Source organism: Alligator sinensis, unplaced genomic scaffold, assembly GCF_000455745.1.
Source record: "Alligator sinensis unplaced genomic scaffold, ASM45574v1 scaffold1008_1, whole genome shotgun sequence".
In the NCBI taxonomy this organism is placed as follows: Eukaryota; Metazoa; Chordata; order Crocodylia; family Alligatoridae; genus Alligator; species Alligator sinensis.
In genome coordinates this window covers 1,910,465-1,917,322 of record NW_005842013.1, presented here as the reverse complement: position 1 = coordinate 1,917,322, position 6,858 = coordinate 1,910,465, and the positions used below count along the sequence as shown (strand labels likewise).

Sequence of the window (6,858 nt, the reverse complement as noted above, 5' to 3'; positions counted from 1 at the left end):
AGACGGCTGCAGCGTAGAAGCCAAAGCTGAGGGTTTGAAGGCAGAAGCTAAATGACTCGTTTAAGGAGCTTGGATCTGAATCTGAGCTCCCGAATCCTGGTTCAGAGCCTTAATCATCATATCCAGAGTTGCCTGATATCCAGAGATGTCTATAATTTATACGGCAGTGAACAGTGTCTTTCGTGAAAGTGCTCCCGAATCCTGGTTCAGAGTCTTAATCGTCATATCCAGAGTTACCTAATATCCAGAGTTGTCTATAATTTATACGGCAGAGAAAAATGTCTTTTGTGAAAGTGCTAACGGCTTATTTAAAAAAAAAAAAAAAAAAAAAAAGCTTACGTTTCCTTCACAAAAATGCCAATAGTTGTAATAAGCAAAAGTGACGAAGCTTGTAAACCTCTGTTTTTTTGGGAGGTAGGTGAAGAAGAATTTTTTTCTTAATGTCTGATTGCAATTTTGAAATGCAAAACCTCTTGATTCAGAGATGAGACCTTGTATTAGACCCGCTAAGAAATCGTGCAAAAATTCCTATTTCTTAGCGGGTCTAATAAAAGGTCTCATCTAGAGTTTTGCATTTCTTTTTGTCTCAGACCAACACGGCTGCCAAATACACAATTTTGAAATCTAGATCTAAATCTCATCCAGCTTCTCATGGTTATGTTGGCTCCCTCCCTGTGAGAAATAAGGTGGAAAAGGCTTTCTGACTGATAGGAGATATCAGACTGCTTTGAGTGCAGTACAGCATGCAGGGCAATAGTCTCTCACCTGCTAATGCAGAGTGCACCTGACTCCTGTTCCAGCACTTTGGTGCTACTAGCGCACTCAGTGCTACACTTTTATTGTAAAGACAAGAGATGTGGCAATCTGACTCATGCCTATTAATCTTGGGAAAGAATAAATGTTTCAAATTGCATCACTGACTGACTGAGCATGCGAGGACGTCCTTTGTGTTTAGTCTATTTTCCTGCCATTTGTTAGGGAATGCACAAAAAAGTCCCTAATAACACATAGCTGTGCCAGTAACAAAACAAAGCAAACAAACAAAATCACCCAAAACTTAATATTGATGCAGTTGTACTGAGAGAGTCCTTTTTATAATATTGCTTATTCAGTGCAGGGGAAGCTGTTTCAGCTGCACTGAGAGATGAACTTTCGCTGGTATAAGTTACATCTTCGCTGGGGGATTTGCTGGCATGGTTATACTGGAGAGTTGCACCCTTGAACTCTGAGCTCTGATCATAGTTTCTATGATGGTGGCAAACTGTCAGCTGCTTGTTGTCTGGTTGAGAAATAATCTAAATGGACCTAACCAAAGTGATAGGCTCCTCTCTAAAATAATTCCATTTTGGAAAAAGGAGCATTCGGCTACTCCAGATCTCCCTGAGCCTGCATGGAGCAAGTGGCATGGGTCGAGAGGGGCACTGGTTCCCTTTCTAGTTCTTGTCATAATAGCTTAAAAGCACAGTTTTCAGTCCTGTCATACATAACACAGAGGAATGAATAAGACTTTGTGTATTCCAGTAGGAGGGATTTGAACAAAAATGCTGTTTTAACATCCAGAGTCAGTCATACTGCCATCAAGTGATCTGTTGAACGTTTCTGTACTAATTACTGATTCTTGATCAAAAGGGATGTTGCATGTCGTTATTTAGAAGCAGGAAAGTCCCTTTTCACAGTTATTTCCAGCCTTTCTAGCTCACTTCTCTTCCTGCTCGATGAGAGGTCTGTTACTGATTTCAGTATGGAAAGATTGGAAATGTTAATGAATTGTGAGATGTTAGCTGAAGGCTTGCAATTTTTTTTCTTTGATTCATTTTCTGGTAGTGTCATCAGCTACAGTAACATCTATAAGAGAGAATCATTTCATATAAGTGACAACTCTGAACAATTGTGGTCAGCCTAATGTTGGAGTTTCTGTTTTTCTTAAGTAACAACAACTTTCTGTAAAAGAAGTATTAGACAATTTTACTCTTTTCATTTGTTTTTTAAGTTTGTACATTGGTGTATAGTGTGATCCATCTTGTGTGTGTGTTGGGGGGGGTCTCTGTGAAGTGCAGAGAGAAACATTTATTTTTTTTGATGGTGTCAGTTTTTCTAAGTCTCTCTGTCTGTTTTCATGGTTTTGAAGAGAGCTGGTTGTTCATATTTTCGAGGCTGTCATCAGTGTAGTGGGTGAGTGTTCCTCCAGCGTGTTGGAGCAGATTAGCCCCTACAGGTACACTACTGAGGCTTTTAACCTGAAGCAGTGGTTCTCACCCTCATTAGCTTGGAGACACCCCTCCATCAGTCTTGTAAAAAGAGTGATAGCCAATTTCAAAAACTTAATTTATATATGACAATACTTAACTTCCTTGCTGTGGAGGGAAGGGATCGGTCAGGCAGGGACAGGTCTGAGCTTTCATTTATCTGCTTATCTCCTCACACCTCTTGGCACCCTTCAAAGGATCTTTCAACACCCCAGGGTGCTGCAGTACCCTGGTTGAGAATCACTGATTTAAAGTAATCCCTAGCTCTTAACTTTGTGCCAGAACCACCAGCTTCAAGTTGGTGTTTCTTGAATTCTGTTGTCATTTCTCTAGTCAATTGTATAATGAATAAAGAAACAAATAACAGAGACGATTTGCAGTAGGGTTCAACATGTGTGCTGCATGTGCAGAATTGTAGTGCGTAATTAAGAAAGGTCCTAAACTACTTCCTAGGATGAGGTCTAGAGGTGTCCTCACTGAAAAGTGAAATGTAGACTAGAAACTACCAAGTCTCTAACCATCAGAGCAGAAAACAGCATGGATTTTGATCACTTTATAAAAGAAGTTACATGACATGGTTGCCTGCACGAACAGGAGGCTGGATTTTTTGGCCCAGAAATTTGTTTCCAGTCCTATGTTCTGAACTGGTGGTGAGCAAGAGATTTGATTCCTTCCCTTGTCTTACAAAAGGGTCCAGAGAAGCATGTTTTTTGCCTGTTGTGTCGTGTTAGACCCCAACATGTCAAGCTACATGTATGCAATCCATGAGCCTTTTGGGATTCACTTCTGGTTCCAAGATTGCTGAGGGCATTAAACCTGAAGCATATACTTATTGAACCATTCCCTGGGATCTTCAGTTCAAACAATTTATAATAAAGATTATGTTAATCTTTCAAGAGGAGGTTAGATGAGTATCTAGCTGGGGTCATCTAGACCCAGCCCTCTTTCCTGCTTATGCAGGGGGTCGGACTCGATGATCTATTGAGGTCCCTTCCGACCCTAACATCTATGAATCTATGAATTAATCTATTAAAGCTGCTGCTGAAATGCAGCACTCTTGAGTCTGTTCTCCTGAATTATAGTTTTCCCTCTGCCTTATAAGTTTAAATAATTGGTTGGGTTTACAACTGTTACTAGCTGACTCCAAAAATCTGCTAGGCTGATGACAAAAATGCAAGTGCATTGTTTAACCTGAAGGCTGTACAGTTTAAAGTTGGATGTGATTCCTTAAGGAGGTATAAAGAATAGATGACAATGTTAAGAAAAGAATAATTTTATCAAGGGTTAACATTTCACAGCTATTCTTTTTAGATGGATAATATGCTCAACTTTATTTCCCTTATAATTAGAATGGCAGAAAAGTTCTTAAGGAGTTAAATGAGGGGAGTTTGGGTTGGCCAGATAATTTTTGGGGGTGCTTTATTAACATGAATGAAAGGTTCTCTACTTTTCCATGCTGTCCCTGCTTGGGAGCAAGTTTGCAGCTCTTCATGCCCATCTAAGAGAGAGCTGATGGCTAAGGGAGTCTCTGTGTTGTAAGTCACATAACACTTCTGTTGTCCCCTGGTAAAAATAGATGATAGTCTTGGCTTCCTACTAGTGCAGGGACAGAATAGCTTTTGTATGAAAGAGGAAATAGGACTAAATCCTGGAGGGGAAGACCGAATGACAAAGGAAGTTCCATATTTAAATAGTTTTCACTTCTCTTTTGCCTGGTCTGCACTTAAAGGTTTTACTGGTGTAAGTATTGCAGAAGAAAATAGCTGCCTTCACTAAAACATCCCTATCAGTCAGAGCTTGGGTGTGGATGTAGTTTTATCAGTGTAGCCAGTATAGGGGTCCCTCTTGCTCTCTGGGAATGCTGTTTCATAGTGGTACAGAGCAGTCTTTTATACTCAGAAAGCTGCATCTGTGTTAGGAGATTATAGCTATTAGTCTAGCTCTTTAATGTGGCTTGTTCCAGTTGGGGCTAGAAACTTTGTGTACCCTGTTGTGCTGTATCAGTTGGGTGCAGCAGACTGAAGTGGGATGCATATAATTAGCTATAAGCTAATTAGTATCTTTGGATGTCTTAACTCTTTGGATGGTACAGATTTCATAGACATTCGGGCTGGAAGGGACCCCGGGGGATCATCGAGTCCAGCCTCCTGTCCAGGGGCAGGAAGTCGGCAGGGATCATAGGATCCCAGCAAGATTAACATCCAAAGGTGTCTTGAAGGTGTTCAAAGTAGGTGCTTGGACCACCTCCGGTGGCAGTCTATTCCAAACCTTGGGGGCTCAGACAGTAAAGAAGTTTTTCCTTATGTCCAGCCTGAAACGGTTGCAGAGGAGTTTGTGACTGTTCGACCTTGTCATCCCTTGGGGCGCTCTGGTGAACAGAATTTCCCCCAGATCCTGGGGAACACCCCTAATAAACTTATAGGTGGTCACCAGATCACCCCTGAGCCTGCGCTTTTCCAGGCTGAAGAGTCCCATGGCTCTCAGCCTCTCATCATAAGGTCTGTTTTCCTGCCCTCTGATCATGCGCGTGGCTCTCCTCTGGACTCTCTCAAGCTTCTCCACATCCTTTTTGAATTGTGGAGCCCAAAACTGGGTGCAGTACTCCAGCTGCGGCCTCACCAAGGCCGAGTACAATGGGAGAATGACGTCCTGGGACTTGCTTGACAAGCATCTATGGATGCAAGCCAGCGTTTTGCTCGCTTTACTAACTGCAGCATCACATTGAAGGCTCATGTTCATCAGTCAGTCGTGACCCCCAAGTCCCTTTCAGCTGTAGTGCTAACCAGCGTAGCACTGCCGGGCCTATAAGCATGCTGCAGGTTTTTCCTCCAAAGGTGGAGAACCTTGTATTTTTTGGTGTTAAACACCATCAGGTTCTCGTCTGTTCATTTCATGAGCCTGTCAAGAGCTGCCTGGATCACCCTTCTGTCCTCAGGTGTGGATGCTTTACCCCAGAGTTTGGTGTTGTCGGCAAAGTTGGCCAGTCCGCGTCTGACACCATGGTCTACATCATCGATGAAGATGTTAAAAAGTAAGGGCCCTAGGACAGAGCCCTGTGGGACCCCACTGGTCACAGGGCACCACGACATGTACCCTGGCCCCTTGTGGCAGGGGGGGAAAAGATTTGCTGTTGGCTGCAGAGATCAGTGCTCAGAGATTGTGCTGTGCTAAAGAGACATTTGAAAGTGAAGAACTTTACAAGAGTAGCCTGGGTGGCAGCTGTTTATGTACAGCAGAGAAAAGGTGGCATTAAACCAAGGCCAGAGAAGGGAACAAGTGATGCAATAGCTCATTTTTGCTGTGAGGAGGTAGCAATCCTATATAATTTTTGAAATCTGCGTTAAATTCTCCATTGTAATTAGGGATTATATCATCTGTGCTGAAGACCAAGAATAGTGGTCTTGTGAGGTCCATTAGTGTCAGAACTCACGTCCCTTTCCTTCACAAATGCTGGTTTGACCCAATGAAGGGCTTTTCCAGGTTCTAAATATACCCAAGTACCTGCTTCATCTGTTATTGTCACCTGGGTCCTCCTCAAGCAGGAGCTACTTTTCTTCCCTTTTCAGGTTCCCTCTGTATCCGAGTTAATGTCTACCAATGCCTGTAAAACGTCTGCTTAGGCAAATCTTTCAGTATGTTAATTGGGTGGATCCTTCTTGCTGGCTTGCCCTCAATTAATTGCCTATGAATTAATAGAAATGCTTCCCCTTGCAGCAACTTTACAGAAATATGTGAGTTAAAAGAAATAGCAGTGACAGCAATAGAGAGGTCTGTGCAGCTACTCTCATTCTGACATGCTTTAGTTCAGACTGTGCGTTCAAAGGTGAACTTTGTTTAGTTTTCAAAAACTCTTCATATATTCTTTAAATGTAAAGACATCTTGCTTTCTTCAGAAAAGAGAGAAATGCACTCTGCTGTTGAATAGTTAGGTTAACTGCTTGTTGACTGAAAGCTACAATTGTATTTTTTTTAGTCTTTTAAGAGTACTTGACTCATGCTTGTGAAAATAATTTTCTCTTTTTCTCTTTTTTTGTTTGCAAATCACATGCTATACACATTGCATTAACTTGTTTTCATGCTAAATTCCTGAGGGTACAAAGGTACAAAGCTCAGATGTAAGTGCAAACCTGATGCACTTGCAGAAAAATGTTTAAAAAATAAATAAATAAAAAGGCACAGGAGTTTAAGAGCCTGGCTCAAGATGCTGAAGGATTAGTTCATTCAGCTTAATTTTTTTTTTTTTTTTTGGAGGCCTTTGAAGACTCAAGTCAGGAACCACAAAGTTAAGACTGTACTGTAGCACATGGTTGTTAAAGATATCACCCACAGAGTCCTATGCTCTGGCCCATAAATCTCAGATGGACCCTGCATGCTGCGTGTGCTGGCTCTGGTCCCACGTACTGTGTGTGGAGTGCATGGCTGGCATGGGTAGTGTTGTATGTGGTGCCTATGCAGGACTGGTCTGGTGTGGGCGTTGAGCGTAGCATATGACTGGGCCAGTCCTACGTGTTGCATAAGCCCCGGACTAGCGTGGTGCATGCACCTAGTATGTGAGGCTGGACCCAGTTTGCACGCTGCATGTATCATGGGTCTGATCCAGGGCACGAGCTGC

General features: G+C 42.3%; 1 protein-coding gene across 1 annotated transcript in view; it reads left to right on the top strand.

Annotated features, from left to right (window-relative positions):
• The window catches only part of UVRAG (UV radiation resistance associated), a 145,286-nt gene that overhangs the window by 723 nt on the left and 137,705 nt on the right, over nt 1–6,858 (top strand). The window lies entirely within an intron of this gene.